Genomic DNA, 20437 nt, shown 5'->3' on the forward strand with positions numbered 1-20437 from the left:
CAGGAAGGCAGACAGGGGCCAGATCTGGATCTTTTACTCTGAGTAAAGTTGGAACTACCAAAGGGTACTATGCAGAGAAGATGTGATGTGAGACCTCTTCAGTGGCTCCTTGGAGAGTGGGTGAGAGGGGCCAGCGTGGAGGCCAGGAAAGCCCCAAAAAGCTGTTGCTGCCTTCTTCCAGGTAGGACACTGGAAAGAGTCCTTAATAGGCTTATGTATGCATGGGGGCAAGATATAAGGTGTTGTTAAGGGAGGGTATAGGTAACTGGGGGCCTGAGGGGGAGCCAGAGTGTCACATTGATGCTTGAAGTTTTTATCTGTATTGTAACTAATTTTTTTTTTTTTTTTTTTGGCTGTGTGGCTTGCAGCTTGTGGGCTCTTAGTTCTTGACCGGGGATTGAACCTGGGTCCTTGGCAGTGAAAGCTCGGGGTCCTAACCAATGGACCACCAGGAAATTCTCTATCTGTATCTTATTAATGTGGTGGTGGTGGTGGTATCGGTGGGGCAGCGGTAGCATTTTCACTGTCTGTTTTTCATTGTGAGCATGTATTTTTACAATTAAAAATAAACAGCCTAGGGAATTCCCTGGTGGTCCAGTGGTTACAACTTGGTGCTCTCACTGCCAGGGGCTGGGGTTCAGTCCTTGGTCAGGGAATTAAGATCCCGCAGTGAACCAACAAGGACCTACTGCAGAGCACAGGGAACTCTGTTCAATATTCTGTAATAACCTAAATGGGAAAAGAATTTGAAAAAGAACATATACAGGTATATGAGTAACTGATTCACTCTGCTGTACACCTGAAACTAACATAACATTGTTAATCAACTATACTCCAATACAGTATAAAATTAAAATAAAATAAACAGCCTAGCATCTGGTGGGAGAGCAGCCTGAGGGCCAGGCCCCATGAACTCAGCCAGAGACACAGCCCCAGGTAAGCAGACATCAGGGAGGGAAGGAGGGAAGAAGGGAAGGAAGGAGGGAACCATTGAAAGCATCCCCTCCGTATGATATCACTTATATGTGGAAACTAAAATATGACACAAATGAATGTATCTACAAAAGAGAAATAGACTCACACACATAGAGAACAGACTTGTGGTTGCCAAGGGGAAAAGGGGATCAAGGAGGGATGGAGTTGGAGTTTGGGGTTAGCAGATGCAAACCAGTATATAGACAGTGGACAAACAACACAGTCCTACTACATAGCACAGGGAAGTATATTCAATATTCTGTGATAAACCATAATGGAAAATCATATCTCAAAAGAATATATATATAAATATATATATAACTGAATCACTTTGCTATAAGCAGAAATTAACACAACATTGTAAATCAAGTATATTTCAATTTAAAAAGAAAGGATGAGGGAGTTCCCTGGTGGTCCAGCAGTTAGGATTCAGCATAGCTCCAGGTTCAATCCTTGGTCTGGGAACTAAGATCCTGCAAGCCACATGGCATAGCCAAAAAAAAAGAATGAAATTAGTTGTAGTTTTATGTAGGTGCCCTTTATCAGGTTAAAGAAGCCCCTAAATTCCTAAATTTCTACGAGATTCCTTTTTGTTTCTTTTTTATTTTATCAGAAATGGATGTTGGATTTTATCAAACACTTCACTGGCATCAGTTGAGCTGATCACATGGTTTTCCTTTATTAATTCATTAATATGATGAATTATACTGATTGGTTTTCAAGTGCTAAACCAACCTTACATTCCTGGGATTAAAACCCACTTGGTCATTACGTATCATCCTTTTCATATATTGTGTTGGATTTGATTTGGTAGAATTTTGTTAAAAACTCATCTATATGTGGTTTTTTTTTTTTTCAGCTTTATTGAGGTATAATTGACAAATAAAATTATCATGTATTTAAAGTCCTACAACATGATTTTATATCTATATACATCGTGAAAGGATCCCCATAACTGTCTACTCCTGTTTTTTTGAAGTAACACTGATTTGCAACATTATATAATTTTCATGTGTACAACATTACAATTAGACTTCTGTATACTCTAGAGCATGCTCACCACCAAAAGTCTAGTTTCTATCCAGCACCATAGCACTGATGCCCATTACCCATTTCTCCCTATCCCCATACCTGTTCCCCTCTGGTAACCACCAATCTGTACTCTATACCTAGTTTGTTTTTGTTTTGCTTGTTTGTTTTTTAAAATATTCCACATATGAGTGAAATCATACAAATATCTTTCTCCATCTGACTTATTTCACTTAGCATAATGCCCTCATTCATCCTGTTGCAAATGGCAAGATTTCATTCTTTTTTAAGGTTGAGTAGTATTTTATTGTGTGTGTGTGTATGTGTATATACACAGATACAGATATAGATAAAGAGAGAGAGAAAGCATCTTTTTACTCATTCGTGTATCTGTGTTTATGACGGATATTTGATTTGTAGTTTTCTTTTTTAATAGACTTTATTTTTAGAGCAATTTTATATTCATAGCAAAACTGAGAGAAAAGTACAGAGATTTTCCGTATACCCCCTGCCCCCACACATGCATAGCCTCCCCCATTAACAACATCCTGCACCACTGATGAACCTACATTAGCACATCATAATCACTCAGTTCACAGATTACATTAGAGTTCGCTCTTGGTATTGTACACTCCATAATATGCATCCATTACAGTATCATACAAAGTATTTTTGCTTCTCTAAAAATTCTCTGTGCTCTGCCTATTTATCCCTCACCCCTTCCCCCTAGTCCCTGGCAACCACTATCTTTTTATTGTCTCCAGAGTTTTGCCTTTTCCAGAATGTCATGTATTTGGAATCATACCTATTCAGATCAGCTTCTTTAACTTAGTATATACATTTAAGGTTCCTCCCTGTTTTTTCATGGCTTGATAGCTCATTTCTATTTAGCACTTAATAGTATTTCATTGTCTGGATGTACCAGAGTTTATAGATCCCTTCACCCACTGAAGGACATATTGGTTGCTTCCAAGTTTTGGTAATTATGAATAAGGCAGTTATAGACATCCACATGCAGGTTTTTGTATAGACATAAGTTGTCTTTGTATACAGACATAAATTCTTTGTATATTTTGGATAATATTCCTTTACCAAATAGCTCTTTTTCAAATATTTTCTCCCAGTTTGTGACTGATCTTCTCATTCTCCTCACTGTCTTTCACAGAGCAGAACTTTTTAATCTCAAAGAAGTTCAGCTTATCAATTCTTTCTTACATTGATCATGTATTTGGTGTTGTAGTTAAAAAGTCATTGCCAAACCCAAGGTTGTCTAGATTTTTCTCCTATAGTATTTTCTAGTGAAGAGGAAAAGTTAAATTTTTACATAACCTCCTGCTCCTTCTGCCTCTGTAACTCAGCTTGCTCCTTGAAAAGTCTGGATCAAAGGTCACGTAGTCTCAGAAAGTGGGGACTTACAATACTAGGAACTGGAGCTTATTCACCCTTGTTCTGCTTTTTGGATCTGCCCAGCCCCTGCAAACCTGCTTAATCATGCCTGTCCGTGTAAAGGTCAGGCATCCGCCTCTCCATCTTGACTGCTGTTCCCGTGCTTGCGCAAAACCCCTTAGTTTAAACCAGCTTATTACCAGCTAGTGTTGCCCACTATAGTCTGTCTATAAAACTCTGTAACCCCTTTGTTCCGGGCTCAGAGCTTGGAGTGTTAACTCCTCTGGGCCTGCCGGCGTAATAAACCTAAGATCTCCAACTCTCCAAGTGTGATGCTTGGTTTCTCGATTACTGGTTTCTGCAACACTAGGAGTTCTATAGTTTTGCATTTTACATGTGGGTCTGAGTTAATTTTTGTGAAGGGTGTAAGTTCTGTGTCTAGATTGCTTTTCTTGGCATGTGGATGTCCAGTTGTTTCAGTACCATTTATTTTATTGTGATAAGAACTCTTTAACTTAAGATCTACTCTGTTAACAAATTCTTAAGTGTACAAATTATTATTGCTAACTATATAGATACAATGTTGCACAGTATCTCTCTAAAGATTATTCATCTTGCTTGACTGAGACTTAACACCCATTGAATAGTAACTCCCCATTTCCCTCTCACCCCAGCCCTTGACAACTACCATTCCATTCTTTGACTCTATGAATTTGACTACTTAAGATACCTCATATGAGTAGATTCATGCAGTATTTTTCCTACTGTGACTGGCATATTTCACTTACCATAATGTCCTCAGAGTTCATCCCTGTTGTTGCATATTGCAATTTTCATATTTTTAAAGGCTGAACAGTATTCCACTATATGTATACACCATGTTTTCTTCATCCATTCACCTGTCAATGGACATTTAGGTTGTTTAGACATCTTGGTTATTGTGAATAGTGCTGCAATCAACATAGGAGTGTTCATATCTCTTTGAGACACTGTTTTCAATTCTTTTGGATAAATAACCAAAAGTGGGATTCTTGGATCCTATGATAGTTCTATTTTTAATTTTTGAGAACCTGCCATACTGTTTTTCCATAGTAGTTATACTATTTTGCATCCCCACCAACAGTGTGCAAAGGTTATAATTTCTCCCTACTCTCACCAACACTTTTGTTGTCCTTGTTATTGTTTTTGAAAATAGCCATCCTAACAGGTGTCAACAGCCTGTTGAAAAGACTGTCTTTGTCTCATTGTTATTACCTTTGCTCCTTTGTCAAAGATCAGTTGACCACATATATGTGGGTCTATTTCTGGGCTCTCCCCTCTGTTCCACTGATCTATTTGTCTATTCTTTGGCCAATACCACACTGTCTTAAATACTAAGTTTTATAGTAAGTCTTAAAATCAGGTAACATCAGTACTCCAAATCTGTTCTTCTCTATCAATATTGACTGGGCTATACTAGATCTTTTGCCTCTCCATTTTACATTTTAGAATCAGTTTGTTTGATATCCATAAAATAACTTCCAGGGATTTCTTTGTCTGGTTTTGATATAAGATTAGAGTAATATTGGACTTCTCTGGTGGTTCAGATGGTAAAGAATCTGCCTGCAATGAGGGAGATCTGGGTTTGATCCCCAGGTCAGGAAGATCCCCTGGAGGAGGGCATGGCAACCCACTCCAGTATTCTTGCCTGGGAACTCCAATGAACAGAAGAGCCTGGTGTGCTACAGTCCAAGGGGTCACAAAGACTCAGACACAACAGACTGCCTAACACTTTCACTTTTTTTCATTCAGGGTAAATATTGAACTCATAGAATATTTCAGGAAGTATGCCCTCCTTGTAGTAGGCAGAATTCTAATACAGCTTCCAAGATTCCCAGCTCCTGATGTACATATACTTTCTCTCAGTTATTTAATTAAACATGAATCTAGTTACTAAAAAAAAACAAGAGAATTCCAGAAAAACATCTACTTCTGCTTCATTGACTAAGTTAAAGCCTTTGACTGTGTGGATCACAACAAACTGTGGAAAATTCTTCAAGAGATGGGAATACCATACCACCTTACCTGCCTTCTGAGAAACCTGTATGCAGGTCAAAAAGCAACAATTAGAACCAGATATGAAACAACGACCTGGTTCAAAATTGGGAAAGGAGTATGTCAAGGCTGTATATTGTCACCCTGCTTATTTAATTTATATGCCGAATACATCATATGAAATGTCAGGCTGGATGAAGCACAAGCTGGAATCAAGACTGCCAGGAGAAATATCAATAACCTCAGATATGCAGATGATACAACTCTAATGGCAGAAATTGAAGAGAAACTAAAGAGCCTCTTGATGAAAGTGAAAGAGGAGAGTGAAAAAGATGGCTGAAAACTCAACATTTAAAAAACTAAGATCATGGTATCCAGTCCCATCACTTCATGGCAAATAGACGTGGAAAAAGTGGAAACAGTGAGAGACTTTATTTTCTTGGGCTCCAAAATCACTGCCGATGGTGGCTTCAGCCACGAAATTAAAATAAAAGACGCTTGCTCCTTGGAAGAAAAGCTATGACAAACCTAGACAGCGTATTAAGAAGCAGAGACATCACTTTGCCAACAAAGGTCTGTCTAGTCAAAGCCATGGTTTTTCCAGTAGTCATGTATGGATGTGAGAGTTAGACCATAAAGAAGGCTGAGCACTGAAGAATTGATGCTTTTGAACTGTGGTGTTGGAGAAGACTCTTGAGAGTCCCTTGAACTCCAGGAGTTGGTGATGGACAGGGAGGCCTGGCGTGCTGCAATTCATGGGGTCGCAAAGAGTCAGACACGACTGAGCGACTGAACTGAACTGCACTGAACTGGACTGCAAGAAGATCAAACCAGTCAATCCTAAAGGAAATCAGTCCTGAATATTCATTGGAAGGATTGATGCTGAAGTTGAAGCTCCAATACTTTGGCCATCTGATGCAAAGAGCCAATTTATCAGAAAAGACCCTGATGCTGGGAAAGACTGAAGGCAAAAGGAGAAGGGGGCAGCAGAGAATGAGATGGTTGAATAGCATCATCAACTCAATGGACATGAATTCAAGCAAATTCTGGGAGATAGTAGAGGCAGAGGAGACTGGCATGCTACAATCCATGGGGTCGCAAAGAGTCAGAAACGACTTAGCAAGTGGGCAACAACAACATACACACACATACACACAGTGGAACATTACTCAGCCCTCAAAAGAATGAAATCATGCATTTACAGCAACATGGATGGACCTAGAGATTACCATACTAAGTGAAGTGAGAAAGAGAAAGACAAATACTATATGATATCACTTATATGTGGAATCTAAAATACAATACAGATCAATGTACCTATGAAGCAAAGACAGACTCACAGATATAGAGAACAGATTTGTGGCTCCCAAGGGGAAGGTGGGTGGGGGAGAGAAGGAATGGGAGTTTGGGATTAGCAGAGGCAAACTATTATATATAGGATGGATAAACAACAAGGTAGGGCTTCCCTGGTGGCTCAGCGGTAAGGAATCCACCTGCAATGCAGGAGCTGCAGGAGATGTGGGTTTGATCCCTGGGTTGGGAAGATCCCCTGGAGGAGGGCAACCCACTCCAGTATTCTTGCCTGGAGAATCCCATGGACAGAGAAGCTTGGCAGGATCAGTCCATAGGGTCATAAGAGTTGGACACGACTGAACCGACTTAGCACACACACACAAATAACAAGGTAATTCTGTACAGCACAGGGGAACTATGTTCAATATTCTGTGACAAACCATAATGGTATATATATATATATATATAGTGGTGGTTTAGTCGGTAAGTTGTGTCTGACTCTTTGCAATCCCATGGACTGCAGCCCGCCAGGCTCCACTGTCCATGGGATTTCCCAGGCAAGAATACTAGAGTAGTTTGCCATTTCCTCCTCCAAGGGATCTTCCCAACCCAGGGATTGAACCCATGTCCCCTGCATTGCAGGCAGATTCTTTACCACTGAGCCGTCGGGGAAGCCATATAAATATAAATATATGTGTATATATATATATATGTTAAACTGAGTCATTTTGCCATGCATAAGAAATTAACACACTGTAAATCATCTATACTTTTAATAAAGTTAAAAAATAAAAATAAGTAGCATCTCTTTATCATTATCTTAATTTCTGTAGGATCTGGACTCCCCTGGTGGTCCAATGGTTAAGACTCTACACTTCTACTGCATGAGGCATGGTTTGAATCCCTGCTCAGTGAAGTAAAGTTCCTGAATGTCATGTGGTATAGCCAAAAAAAGTCATTCCTATTATGAGTCATTTGGATCGTCTTTCCTTTTTCCTTCATCAATCTGGCTAGAAGTTTATCAGTTTTAATGATCTTCCCAAAGAGCCAGCTATTGGTTTCTCTTCTTTTCTCTATTGTTTTCTGTTTTCTACTTCAGTGATTTCTGCTCTTTATTATTTTCTTTCTTCTGCTTACTTTGGGCTTCCCTTGTGGCTCAGCTGGTAAAGAATCCACCTTCAATGGCGGGAGATCCGGGTTGATTCCTGGGTTGGGAAGATCTCCTGGAGAAGGGAAAAGGGACCCACTCCAGTATTCTGGCCTGGAGAATTCCATGGACAGAAGAGTCTGGCAGGCGGACATGACTGCGTGACTTTCACTTTCACTTTCTGCTTACTTTAGGTTTGATTTACTCTTTTTATCATAATTTCTTAAGAAGCTGAGGTCATTGGTTTTAGACTTCTTTTCTAGTATAAGCATTTAATGCTATAATTTTCTCTCTAAGCACTGCTTTTGCTACATTCCATACATTTTGATATATTTTCATTTTAATTTCATTCAACTTTTTAATTTTTCTTAGGATTTTGTCTTTGACCCATGGTGTGCTGGTTATCAACTTATTGCCACTCAACTTCAAATTCACCCTTTCTGCCTGTTCTGTGGTAAAGAAACAATTTTAACTATTTTCCCTTTGCCAGCTGGCACTGAAGCTTTCTCAGTAGAGGGTGCTGGAGAGATATTGCAAGAGGAAAAGAGGTTTCCTTCCTGATTCCTGCATGCTCGATTGACAGGCTCTTTCTGCATGGGTTTTTCTAGCATCAGACTCCTGCAACACTCACAACTCTTCCAGGGCCTGATTTCTACAGTGCATAGTGACCAGTAGTACCCAGTGACCAGCAGCTTTCCCCTCCTTCCAGAGCTCACCCTCAGGCAGTTTGCAAGCAAGCAGAATGCTTCTGGATCTTGCCACACTCACAGCTTCCCCAGAGCCTGGTTCCTGTGGTGCAGAGAGGCCAGCAGCACTCAGTGAACAGCTTTCTTCCGCCTCCCAACAGGGAGATTTCTGGCAAGTTCCACTAGTATGGCATCACAATGACTTCACCCTGAAGCAAAACTACCATCACGCCTCTCCAACAAGATCTGGATCTCAGCCTCGGGGGCATTTGTCAACCTAGGGATAGTGACTACTTCTTTTGCAGAGGTGTGAGGCTTTGGGGGTCTTAGTTCCCTGACCCGTGATTGAACCTGGCCCTTGGCAATGAAAGCACTGAGTCCTAACCACTGGACCAGTAGGGAATTCCCCTGTGACTACTTCTTATATCTGCCATTTCTATATTCTTTAGAGTCCTCCTCACATCTTACTAGCCAATCCCTCATTATTCCAATCTCCTATTATAGGTAATTCCTTATATTAACTTTCCCTATTCAAATTCCTGTGTTATCCCTCTCTCCAGATAGAGCTCAGGCGATACAGAATTGTTACCAGGAGTGGTGCCAGGAAATAGATTTGCAGAGATGGGACTTTGTGATTGGTTTCTTCATTCCTCTAGCCTTACTCACGGTGATGAACTCCTTGCCAGTGAGAGATGGGTGCTAGTAACAGAGGCATCACAATTAATCAACCTATGGTTGATTGTGATGAAGTGCCAAATGAAGCACATGTCCTGGAAGCCAAAATGGCTGCTGCACTTGACTATTATAGTCGTGACCATGACTATGAATATCGTGATGGGGGAGAGATTATTTTGAATGCACTTGAGCACTTACAAAGAGAAAAATAACAAGCTTGGGTCCATTCATTTCTCAGTTCAAGTCACAACCTAAGAACCAGAGAACTTTCCTGATGCCTAGCAACAGGGTTAATATTGTTAAACATCTAACACATGTTTAATTGCATAAATTGCTGAATTACAATGTCAGTTGAATTCACAGTCTTGACAAGTTTCTCATGTGAAAGTTATGGTATTGACTGGTAAAGAATGGAATCCTGAAACTTGGAATGGGAACATCTGTTTGGCCCCAGATGAAACTCACAGTCTTGAACTACCAAGTCATTCTGAGCCTTCCTTACTAATGGAAGTAGCTTGCCTTTCAGTGTCCGAAACTAACCTTTCTCTCTTTGAAAATGCTGTGATAAACTCAACTGGTCCAGGTGCCTGGAAAAGAGATGCTCATTCTCAAGACCCACCACAACCACCCTCTACTGACAGACCCACAACTGAGGTCAAATCTAAGCATGGGGAACAAGTGCACACTATGACCAAGTTGGAAATCACTTATACACCAAAATAATTACAAGAGTTTGCTAATATATAATGGCAGAAACCTGGGGAATATGTGCAGAAGAGGATTTTATGGGTGTTAGATGAAGGAGGGCAAAACATAACTCTAGATTAGGCAGAATTCATTGATATGGGTACGCTTACTAGAGACTCTGGATTTAATGTGTCAGCACATGCTCTAAGTGCTTTCTTGGTTGGTTGACTGAAACTGAGACTCAATTGTGGCTTACCGTTAATGAGGCTGAGATGTTAGAGGTGTCCTGGGCATGATATGGAGGAGGGGATCCAAAGGCTTAGGGCAATAGGAATGTTGGACAGGATTTATCATGTAAGACTTGCATGCAATCCCTAACTATGTTCCATGACAAGACTCAGAATACACTAACTTTACCAAGACACTGAGAAACCCTTTAGTGAGATGTGTACCTGCACCCTTGGAAAGCTCTGTGGTTGCTCTCTTCTGTGGGCCAGGAATGACTGTAGGGGAAAAATAACCCTGAAGGCAATCCAGAGATCATCAGGACTGCCCCTCTGATCACAGGCCCAGAGCACAAAGGCCCCGGGGGCAGAGTAATTTCTAAGGAGGAGCCACTAGCACATTGATGGGCACTACCTCATATGGTGGTGGGTTCTGCTACCTCACTCGGCACTGGTCTCCCCCAGGTGCAGCTCTAGCAGCCTGCGGTAGTATGGGCTATATCCACAAGAACGAAGGAGATATGATACCTCCACCTAGATTTCAAAGAATTGGGCCTCATGGCAGAGCTGCAGGCTCAGGACTCCAGAGGCAAGAGCCATGGGGCCCTGGTGGAGAATGGCCTGGGAGCTGGCTGCCCAAAGCATTGAGGGCCCAACCCAGCAAAGCCACACCATTGTGCTTCACCCCACTGTATCTAGAAGATGGACCTCCACCCCAGTGGGCCTGGAGATTAGAGCATCTGGCCAAAGAGCATTATTCTCAAGCCTTAAGGTCTAATGGAATTGGCCCCTTGGAGTTTGGACTTGCTCAGGCCCTTGTCACTTTTTTCTTCTCTCCTATTTCTCCATTTTGGAATGGGAATGCCTATCCTCTGCCCGTTCTAACACCACATTTTGGAAGCACATAACTTGTTGGGTTCATAGCTGGAGAGCAATTTTCCTCAAGATGAATTGTACCTTGAGTCTCATCCATATCTGAGTTAGATGATATTTAGATGAGACTTTGGAGCTTATCCCTGGGATATACATACTTAGAAACTGGCATAATCCCCACATCAACTTGTTGATAATAATGAGAGCATTACTGTAAGAAGGGCTAAATGGAAGTGAATCTCCACTCCCTTCAAAGTTAGTAAACCAGAAGTGATAACTCATCCCTGGGGGAATGCACAGATTAATGGCCCTGTGGGTGCATGCTAAGTAGCTTCAGTCATGTCCAACTTTTTTTGACCCTATGGACTGTAGCCCACCAGGCTCCTCTATTCTTGAGATTTTCCAGACAAGAATATGAGAGTGGATTCCCATGCCCTCTTCTAGGGGATCTTCCCAACTCAAGGATCAAACCCTGGTCTCTTACGTCTCTCCTACATTGGCAGGCTGATTTTTAACCACTGGACCACCAGGGAAGTCCTCAACATGAATTTTGAGGAACACAATTCAGTCCATAGAAGCCCATGAATGAAGTGGCAGTGATAGAACTGCCCAGGCTCAACAGTACAGTCTTTGCATTACTGAGGGTGGTGTGGTTAATGCTACTGCAGAGTGACTAATCTGCCATCAATGGAGATGGCAAAGGAGAGACTGGAGACTCAAAAGTCCCCAGTATGATGCTATTCTGTGTGGGGACCAGCCAGCCACCTGGTGGCAGGTTAATTATCTTGGACTTCTTTCATCATGGAGGGGGACAGATATTCATCTTCACAGGAATAGACTCATGGTCTGGATATAGTTTTCCCTTCCCCACCCATAAGGTTTGTGCCAGCACCACCATCTGTGGACTCTTCTGTACAGCCTTGCATCTGATCCAGAAACTCATCTCACAGCAAAGAATATGTAGCAAAATGTTCATGCCTATGAAATTAACTGGTCTTACCATATCATCTAGAAGCAGCTGGCCTAATTGAGAGATGAAATGGTTTTGAAGACTCAGTTATGATGCTAGGTGGGAAACAACACCTTAAAAGGATGGGATTCTGTTTCATAGCATGCAGTATATACTCTGAATCAGAGACCATTATACGGTGCTGTCTCCCCACTAGCCAGGAGTGGTCCCTCTAATTATTACACCTAATAACTCACTTGCAGAATTTTTGTTTCCCATCTTGACAACTTTGAGCTCTGATCGTTTGGATATCTAAGTCCCTCTGATTTTTATGTGTCAACTTGACAGAGCCATGGAGTGCCCAGATATTTGGTTAAATATTAGTCTGGGTATGCCTTTGAGAGTGTTTCTGGGTGAGATTAACTTATGAATTGGTAAACTGAGTAAAGCCCAATGTGATTGGGCCTCATCTGATCAACTGAAATCTAGAATAGAACAAAAAAGCTGAGTGATGGACAATTAATTCCTCACTGCCTGATTGACTATCTTTGAGCTTGGACATCAGTCATTTCCTGCTGAAAAATCAGACACAGAATCTCATCCTGTGATTGGCTGAATTACAATGCAAATTGAACTCCTAGCTTCACAGAGTGTCTACTATGAAACTAAGAGCATTGATGAGGAAGGAATATGATCCTCTAAGATGGAATGGGTACTTATGGGAAGACTCTATTGCACCTGGGGATGCTCTAAATTCTAATGAGTCTTCTCTGCCAGTGGAAGATGCCCCTACCAGGGGGTACATCAATGGGTCCATTGCATGGCAAAGTGAGACATTTTAGGCTCTATGCCGATGAAACTATAGGCAAAAAAAAAAAAGTGTAGCGGGGAGACATAGAGTTAATTCACTGGCTGGAATGGTTGATCTTCATTACCAAGGGGAAATCAGGTTGCTGCTATACAACAAAGGCAATGAGGACTATGTCTGCAGCCCAGAGGATTATCTGGGGTGCCTCTTAGTACTTATATGCCCAATAGTAAAAAATAATAGAGAATTACAGCAACCAAAAACTGGCAGGATGATTGAAGACTCAGGAATGAAAGTTTGAGCCACTCCATCAGGTGAAACAGCATCTGAGGTTCTGGAAGAAGGCAGGGGAAATACAGAATGGGTAGTGGAAGAAGGAAGTCATTGACAGTGACTTCAGCCTCATGATCAAATACAGAAATGAGTACTACTGTAGCTTTGCCTATTTTCTTTTTGCTTGTTATATTTGTTTATTTGTATGCACCAGCCATTTTCTTTTTCTTTCTCCTGATTTTTATTTTATGTACAAATAGTTGTTAGAAGTTAGTTTTCTAATTTAGTCTTTAGATAATGGAGTATCAATGGGACTATCATTAAATTTGAGGAATAGTTAACAGCCAGCAATGGATACAATGGCTTTGGGACTGTGTGTCTCCTCATTTGGGGGAGAGAGTCATAACTTCCTCTCTTACAAGACAGCTATATCTTGTTAGGTAGAAATAAAACTGTTTTGCTGTGCAAGAATTCAAGGATTCAAAAGGGTGCACACAGAAGCTGAGTAGTCAAAGGGGTGGACTGTGCCACATACTGATTTTTTCCTCTTGGCTTCAAATCCACTCTCTATACTTGCCTGCTCTGCACAAATGGATCTGGTCCATTTAAATATTTTTTCCTTTGCCAGCCAGCCCTGAATTTTGGCCAGTAGAGCTAGAGAGACACTACAAGGAAGAAAGTGGTTTTTGCTTACTGGCCCTGGGGTGTCCACTCCACAGGATCCTGCAACACACACATCTTTCTCCAGCACTAGGGGCGTGAAGCACCCACACATCCTCCAGTGCCTGGCTCCTGCCGTGCGTGGTGACCGCCAGCACAGAGGCCAGCTGCTCCTCCCTGGAATCCCACATCAGCCAGTCCTGTAGCAGTTTGCCTCCGCTTGTGAAGCACTCACACAGCATCTCCAGTTCTTGCAACAAACACACTTGACAACCAGCAGTGCCCAGTGGCCAGCAACTCCCCGTACCGCCTCCCACCCCGCACCCTCCCTCAGGTAGTTTTGTAGCAGAGTGCCTCGAATGACACACTTTCCCCATGAACTGCCTTCTTTGGCACCCTAGAAGGTAGATTTCTGCCAAGTTCCAGAAAGCAGATTTCTAGCAAGTCCCACCACTCAGAGAACCACAACCATATACTCTCCAATAGGGACTGGATCTCAGCTCTGAGTTTGAGGGGGGCAGGGGGTGGGGTAGGGTCTTCCTTGGGTGCTCTATTTCAGCCCTGCTTATGCTCTCCTCTGCCTTCTTGAACATATGGATTATATTTGTAATAGCTGTTTTAATGTTCTTTGTCTACTGGTTCTATCATTTGGGTCATTTTCTATGGATTCTTTTCCCCTTTATTATGGGTTGTACTTTCTTGCTTCTCTGTTTTACTGGCTGCCAGACATTGTAAATTTTATAATGAGTAAAATGTGAGAGCTTTTTTTATTTGGTACTTAAAAAATTGGGGGGTGGGATTGGGCTTTGTTCTAGGATACAGTTAATCAGTTTGATCCTTTTGAGGCTTGCTTTTAAGTTTTTTTAGGCAGGATCTGAAGAGCCTTTAGTCCAGGGCTAATTTGATTGATAGCTACTTCCCTCGTAGCTCAGTCAGTAAAGAATCTGCCTGCAATGCAGGAGACCCAGGTTTGATTCCTGGGTTGGGAAGATTCCTTGGAGAAGGAAATGGCAACCCACTCCAGTATTCTTGCCTGGAGAATCCCATGGACATAGGAGCCTGGCAGGCTATAGTCCACGAGGTCACAACAGTCAGACACAACTTAGCGACTAAACCACTACCACCACTTTAGTACCGAGGCAATACCTTCCTGAGTTCTCTATTCAATGCCTCATGTACTAGGAGGTTCTTCCACGTAAGCTGGTCTGGAGATGAACTATTCCTGTCTCTGATAATTGCTCCTCCTGATCCTTTTCAGTGGCCTTTCTCTGGCCTCAGACAATTTCATCACATATGTATTCTGATTGGTACTTGGTTGAAGACTTGAAGGGAACCCTCTGTAGATCTCCACAGCTTTTTCTCTGTGTGCAGCTCTCTCCTCCATAGCACTCTGCCTGTTCTGAGAACTCTAGCTGCTGTGACTGCCACAAACTCTTAACTGTGTCTTCTAAATTCATGGAGACAACCAGGCTATTTTTGAGTCCTTCCCCCCTACACACACACACACACATCCTTGCACTGAACATGGAAATTCTCTCCAGGTAATCATATGGTTCATTCATTTGTTTGCTTTCTCTGAGGAAACAGGGTCTCATGTTTCCTGTTGTCTAATATCTATAAACCATTGTTCCATGTATTTTATCTGGTTTTTTAGTTAAGGCAAGAAAGTAATTCTAGTCCCTGTTACTCCATCATGGCTGGAAACAGAAGTCCCCAAACTCTCTTTTCTGACCCATCTTGTGAGAACTTGCCTTCTAGAACTCACACTTAGTCATTAGCAGAATCCCTCCATTCTCAACCTCTTCCCTGAAGGCTGAATTTGCCTTCTTGCTCCAGTGGAAACACGAATCTTCCTGGACAATAGTGAAGCCCTCTTGAGCAGTGAATTTACTCCCACAGCTCTCAGACCAGTGATTTAGGAGGCATAGATGTCCTTGTACTTCATGTGCAGCCCCCAGATCATGCTCTCTCCCTACTCAGGAAGCCCTCCAGCTCCTTTGAGGCACAAGTATCAGTCTACATGGACTTCTCTGCATCTTTGTTACAGTCATCTGCCACACCCCTCATCATTCCTCTTTAGGTTTTGGGGATTATTTTCCCTGGCTCACTGTCACCCTCTTCAATTCCTCTCTTGTTCAGAACCTTGGTGATTTCAAAATCTGCATGATGGTGGATTCAAAAATACACATTCCAGGCACTTCCCTGGGGGTCCAGTGGTTAAGAATCTGCTTTGCAATGTGGAGGATGTGGGTTCAATCCATGGCAAGACCTCACATGCCATGGAGAAACTAAACCCCAACTACTGAGCCTGTGGGCTCTGGAGCCCGCATGCCACAAGTAGAGAGCCCACATGCCACAACTAAGACCCAGTACAGCCAAAATAGATAAATAAGTATTTAAATTAAAAAAATACACATTCTAAACCTCTAGTCTCTCTGTTCCATGAGCATTTCTTCTCCATTAATATTGTGCTTATCCTCCTTTAGCCACCTACTCCCATCATTACACCCTAACCTGTATCAGTAACATTAACTGCAACCACTCTACAACCTCAGTTTCAAGGTTCTCCCTCTTTGACCACCACCTCTTCTTCCAACAACTAATGCAATATTGTTAATCAGCTATATACTCCAATATAAAATAAATTTTTTTAAATAAAGAAAATAAAAGTTAAAAAAAAAAAACCACCAAAGTCCAGCACATTGGGGATTATGGTTGCAACATATGAATTATGAGGGGCACAAAAATTCAGTATAGCAGAAAATAAGGAGGAAGTATTCACAGTTACAGTTGTTGTTTCTGTAACTGGTCACGTGCTTGTAGTTGGTATTCATAACCACCTTCCTCCACAACCCATTCCATATTCCCTTTGCTTTCAGCAAGAACATCAGCTGGTTGTGGTTCTTTACCTTTATTCTTGAAGGATCTGGGCCATTAATAGCCCTGCCTGAATTGGGTTGTTGTAATTTTTCCATTGTCCTTAATCATCAGATGATTACCTATATTACTTGTATTACTAAGAGATCACCTGTATTCCAGATGTCTTCCTCACTTCCATTGTGGAGTAGTGGTCCAATTTCCCCTTGGTAGTCAGAATCAGTCACCCCAGTAACTCCCTTCTTTACCATTGATTCAGAGGCATAAAAAGATCAAAGCAGTGGGGCAGTAGATCTAAACTTTCATTTCAGTGGAATTATTGTTGCATCTCCTGATGGAAGCATTCCTCCTTTTAGAACTAAGGCCTCTAGGCCAGCAGAGCACATGGTCATGGGAATAGGAAGCACCCCACAGCCCAGTCAAGTTGACATATAAAATTAACCATCACATCCTTCAACCCTATTAGGACCCAGAATTTATTGACCCTACTACATTTTCACTGTTCCAGACCTCTCTCATGTCCTCGGTTCCCTCCTTACCCAACTTAAAAGCTATGGTCCATAATTATGTTTGACTGTGCCTTTTTTACTTCTTTTTTTTTTTCACTACAGCCTACCTCCTAAGGAAAATATAGATCCAGGCAGTGATCACTAATGATCGCCACATCCCAAAAAGACCATACTGGATATCACCATCACCAGATGTGACAAACATATTCCCTTCTGTGTGCCTATGTCTGACAGTGTGTTTCAGGAGAATTTCTATGGCTGCTTCTGGGTGTATGTGACCCCAGTGTGCATGCCCCTTTGCTTCTCATCACCTATTCTTGTGTATGTACCTGTGTTGTTGTGTCTGTATAGCTCTGGTTAGGCATTGCTGTGTTAGCCTACATAGGCTCTGCTCATACCTGTGCTCATGAGCTGTGTGTCTCCACGTGGCACGTGGGTATCTATGGGATTTGTGTTCCTTTGTGAGTGACTGATGGTCACAGTACTGGGTGTTTCTGTTTGCTATTGCATAGTTTGCTATTGTGTATGTCAGAGTCTGTGTGCCTATGTCTGGGTTTGCATGCTGTGGCTGTGTGAATAACCCATGGTCATTGTACATGGGTGTCTCTGGGTCACTTAGGGGGCTGTGTCTGTACCTCTGACTGAAAGAGAGAGACAGCAAGATGACTCTGATCTAGAATCTTCACTCCCACAGGCCAAGCCCACCATCTTACAGCTCAGGCATGAACTATGAGAGTTAGGTGATCCACTGGTTGGGAAGCACCTGCCACCTGTATCCAGGGCTCTCCCCAGATGTAGAACTTCCCCCAGGAAGTGAGAGAATGAATGAAGGAGGGAGGGAGGTAGGGGTCCTCCAAAGAGTCCAGAAGTGCCCCATACTTCCAATCCCCTTCTACCCTCCCCATTATAATCCTGACTTACTAAATCCTCAAGGATAAACTCTATGCTGGTCCCACTCCCAGCGGAGTCACCCAAATGCCAGATATCCACACCTACCTCCTGTGCTTATCTTCCCACTACCACCTTCACCAGCCCCACTCCAAGAGAGCCTCTCCCCTCCCTCCTGTCCCCTTCCTTCTTCTCCCCTGTGTTACCACATTGAGCCAAGATGGAGTGTGTGCCTGGAAAAACCCAAGCCAGAAGCATCTCTGCCCTTATTGCATCCTTGTCACTAGCCAAGCCTATTCCCAACTCAGGACCTTTCTGCTGTCCTCTGTCTGGAGCACCCATCCCCCAGGCCAATGCATAGCTAGCTCCTTCAGATCACTGTTCTGGTTTCAGTTCATGTTTCACCTCAGAGACACCTTCTCTGATCACCACTGGTAAGAGATCACTCCCTCAGTCTGCTCTATTTCACCTCCCTGCTTTACTTTCTTTAGGGCATTAATCCTTCTGACATCATGTACTGATTCCTTTGTTCACTGTTTGCTGTCCCTGCCAGAATGACAGCATCCTGGGGAGCAGGGATTTCTATCTGTTCTGTTCACCACAGTGTCCCCAGCACCTAGGATAGTGCAGGTGCTTAGTAAGGAATTGATTGTTGAATTAAAAGATTTCTCAGTGTGAAATGTGAGATTTTCCCCACCCTTGGCTGTTAGCCTCACTGCTCATGGCCCTGAAGGAGGGCAGGGCGGACTGTGTCGAAGGTGAAGTCACAGTACCTATCAGGTCAGGGGCGTTGAGCTAATCCTATATCCAACAGTTCCCACACTGGGCATACTCCCTGCAACCACCCTTGGCTCCTAGGGACCTTACACCCAGGAGCTGGATAGGGTTGTAGCCCTAAGCGTGCCTGCACTGATCAGCAGCAAGGAGGCGCTGCTGAGCTAAGAGGAGCCTCTGCCTGCCCAGTCAGGCCCAGTCCCTCTAGGGAGGGTTCCTCTGCCTCTCCCACCATCCCTGGGCCCTGAAAGTGGCAGAAACTCAGAGGTTTTCAGAGTTCTCAGAAGCACAGCATCCATAATGGCATGACCCAGTTCCTTACAAAACAAATATATTTATATACACACACACACACACAAAGCAATAGACTAGCTGGCCAACTCACCAAACCATCAAATCTCCTAAAACTCAACTGATGAAAGCTAATTTGCTGAAAAATCAACGTGTTGAATTCTTGATGATTTAGAAATAATTTGCATTTAGAAGAGACTTAGCACACACACACTAGTTCTGGGTGGTACCAGAAAAACACCTTCAATCAAGTCGAGGTCAATTCACTGCAGTTGTTCTAAAGCCAGAGGCAGCAGCATGGATGATAATGAAGCAAAATCTTGAGGGGGGAATCCCTAGGCATGGGTTACCTTGGTCACTTAGCAACTGAGCATCAAGGGGAAGATCCTGGGTGGCAAAGTAGCCTCTTCCACTGAGACCCAGGATAGGGGGTAGAGTTGGGTTAGAAAGTGACCATAAGGAATAGCAACATACCAAGAGCCATGAGATGAGCCCCACCCCAAGAGGCTCTAGTAAATCTTCATGACCTTAGATTTAAAAATGGATTCTTAGGGCTTCCCTGGTGGCTCAGTGGTAAAGAAACCACCTGCCAATGCAGGAGGCACAGGTTTGATCCCTGGTCTGAGAAGATCCCACATACCATGGAGCAACTAAGCCAATATGTGCGTGTATGTGTGTGTCTGTGTGTGCGTGTGTGCGTCATGTGCACAGATGTGTGCGTGTGTGTTAGTCACTCAATTGTGTCCGACGCTTTGTGGCCCCATGGACTGCAACTTGTCAGGCTCCTCTGTCCATGGGATTTCCCAGGCAAGAACACTGGAGTGGGTAGTCATTTCCTCCTCCAGGGGATCTTCCCAAGCCAGGGATTAAACCCTGGTCTCCTGCACTGCGGGCAGATTCTTTACCACCTGTGCCACCAGGGAAGCCCAACTAAGCCCATGCTCCACAACTATTGAGCCTGCACTCTGAAGCCCTCGAACCACAACTACTGAGTCCACGTGCCCTAGAGTCCATGCTCTGCTACAAGAGAAACCACCAAAATGAGAAGCCCATACACTTCAATAGAGAGTAGCTCCTACTTGCCGCAACTAGAGAAAAGCCAGTGCAGCAACAAAAACCCAGCACAACCTAAAGAAATTAATTTAACTAAAAATTTTAAAAAATGGATTCTTAGAAAACAGGGTACATATATACAGTGGAATACTACTTGGGCACAAAAAAGAATGAAATAATGCCATTTGCAACAACATGGATGGACCTAGAGATTACCACAGTAAGTAAAGCAAGTCATAAAGAGAAAGACAAGTACCATATGATATCACTTATGTGGAATCTAAAATATGATACTAATCAACATATACACCAAACAGAAACAGACTCACAGAGAACAGACTTGTGG

The 20437-nt window shown here is 42.7% G+C and overlaps 1 long non-coding RNA gene across 2 annotated transcripts in view; it reads right to left on the reverse strand.

The window, feature by feature from the left end:
* Positions 1 to 1410: 1410 nt before the first annotated feature.
* LOC113887784 overlaps positions 1411 to 20437 on the reverse strand; it is a 55132-nt gene continuing 36105 nt past the window's right edge. For both annotated transcript variants that reach the window (XR_003509829.1, XR_003509828.1), the window contains 2 exons: positions 4179 to 4289; positions 1411 to 1448 (listed from right to left, as the gene is read on the reverse strand). This is a non-coding gene — a long non-coding RNA (uncharacterized LOC113887784). The remainder of the gene's footprint in view (positions 1449 to 4178; positions 4290 to 20437) is intronic.

The sequence above is a fragment of the Bos indicus x Bos taurus genome, chromosome X, assembly GCF_003369695.1.
Source record: "Bos indicus x Bos taurus breed Angus x Brahman F1 hybrid chromosome X, Bos_hybrid_MaternalHap_v2.0, whole genome shotgun sequence".
Classification (NCBI taxonomy): domain Eukaryota; kingdom Metazoa; phylum Chordata; class Mammalia; order Artiodactyla; family Bovidae; genus Bos; species Bos indicus x Bos taurus.